Genomic DNA, 2,171 nt, shown 5'->3' with positions numbered 1-2,171 from the left:
TATTTTAGGTTCGAAGGCCATATGGTCTCTGTGGCAACTACTTCGCATTGTTGCTGGAGAGCGGACCATAGGCAATATCTAAATGGATGAAGGGGCATGTCCGTGTGCCAATAAAACTTTTTTTTTTTTTAAACAAAAACAGGTGGCACGTTGTCATTTGCCAACCCCTGGGTTAGAGTTGCCAAACCTCTTGTTCAGTCGGGCAGATCATTTCGGCACAGCCCTGTCTTCTACTTAGACATAAGCAATAAGCACGTAGCATAATGGTTGCAAAATCAAATGACCCACATCCAGTTAATAGCTGGTGAAAAAAGAGTTTTTTGCATACAAAGACTCAACAAATCATATAGTTATGCAATCATAATCACACAACTGAATTCCTTCTAGGCATTTGGGCCTGAGCTTCCTTTACTTGTCAAGACGACGATAGGGGTTTTACAAGTGCCGCACGTGTTGACGGTGTGCGATTCTATTTTGCAGAGAAAAAAGAAAGACTGATACAGTTATTATGATGTGGGCAGACCGGCAGCTTCCGAGAAGGAGAATGAGCTGTCGTGTTAAGTAAATAAACGTCGTAGTGACACAGTTAATGGAAAAGCGACGATAGAATGGATGAAATTTCACCGCAGGTTCATCCTCTTCTCTTAAACAGTTTGATTTGCTCGTTGAGTGATTACCAACGGAGTGGACAGCATTCTGCCCTGTCCCCTAGGTCCATCCCAAATTATTCTTGGCGGGAGCCCGGAAGAGTCAACAGTGGCAAGGTTTGGGAACCTCAAGCTGAAGTGTTGCCGGGAGGACCGGTCACACCGCAGGTGCCTGTTCCCGCAGTGCCGGGTCCCCTCCTGGCTGGAGCAGGAATCCGATGGAGCCTGTGGAATGACTCATCAGCTCCTGGTCCGGTGGTTGTCTCCTGCATCAGACCCTCTGGGCAGTGTTGCTTGGGATGCTGGCTGGAGACGAGAGCCCTTGGCGATCCTTCGGAGGTACCTGTACAATGTCAGAACTCCTTATATTAGGTCTCACATCCCAAAATTAACTTGCAGGGAATGCAGTCAATCGTAGGAGCGATTCTCAACGTATCCGTTTTACGTCCAAGGCAAAGAGTGTCAGGGATATTTATGTCTGATTGTAGGAAATGACTCAATGGAAAAAATGAGTTTATGTTTTTAACTTATCTTCCTGGCTTGGTTGTTTCAACCACATCGCCATTTTGTCTCTAAAATGTTCTGATGGCTTTGGAGACCAGGATTGTTACTAATATTAACTCTGACGGTCCCTTGTAGCTTTATTTTACTCGTGGTTCCTCTTCGTAATATTAATCTGATGATATTTAACAAAAACAAAACCCAACCATCACCAAAAAATGAGCAAAAATGAGCATTCTCTTGTATTGGCATTTTTAAGAAAGATTTTTTTATTTATTTGAGAGAGCCCTCATGAGCAGGGCGAGTGGCAGAAGGAGAGGGAGAAGCTAAATGGGGATCCCAGCGCTGGACTCGATCCCAGGACTCTGGGATCGGGACCTTAGCCGAAGGCAGATGCTTAACCGACTGAGCCACCCAGGTGCCCTGGCACTTTTTTTTTTAAAGAGAGAAAATTCTGTAGCCCCATCTGTGGTAACAGAGGAGTTAGGAGGAGAAGGAGAAAATGAATTTTTCTTTTTTTTTCTCTTGTATGATTCTTTTGATCATATTTTCTTCTTTTGTAGTTTTATGGTTTTGTTACCCCATGTCCGAAAGCTAACTGTGGGTTCCTTTTCTTTGCTGCACAGCCTGGCACTGGGTTGGGTGACTTGGCATTGTTGTTGTCTTCCCACCACAGCTTGTGGTTCTTCGGGGAGACGTGGTGAGCGGTGAGCTCTCTAGCCCATCAGCAGCTCTCCAGGCTGCTCACTGCGGACTAGGGACGTTCAGAGGCCACTGGGCGACTTGTGCTTCGCTTTCTGGTTGCTTGGGTAACCGGTGTTTGGCATCAAGATCTGGCCCTTGACTGTCCCGCGCACCCTGATGTCAACGCCTCTGGGTTCCCGCCAGTAGTGTTTAATTTTAGCCTATCAGTCTGGCGGGTGTCTGATGAACGTTTTGGGCCGCTAGCGATCTGGGGCTTCACCAGAGGTCTGAGGGCGGCCACGATGCCGGGTAGGACATGGCTGTCACCTCCGTAGACGG

General features: G+C 46.9%; 1 long non-coding RNA gene across 1 annotated transcript; it reads left to right on the top strand.

Moving 5' to 3' along the window:
* Nucleotides 1-495: 495 nt before the first annotated feature.
* Nucleotides 496-1,906, top strand: LOC123935538. The gene is made up of 3 exons (XR_006816918.1): nucleotides 496-629; nucleotides 713-986; nucleotides 1,775-1,906. It is a non-coding gene; the product is annotated as an uncharacterized LOC123935538 (long non-coding RNA).
* Nucleotides 1,907-2,171: the final 265 nt, after the last annotated feature.

The sequence above is a fragment of the Meles meles genome, chromosome X (assembly GCF_922984935.1).
Source record: "Meles meles chromosome X, mMelMel3.1 paternal haplotype, whole genome shotgun sequence".
Taxonomy (NCBI): domain Eukaryota; kingdom Metazoa; phylum Chordata; class Mammalia; order Carnivora; family Mustelidae; genus Meles; species Meles meles.
This window is presented reverse-complemented; position numbering and strand designations above follow the sequence as displayed.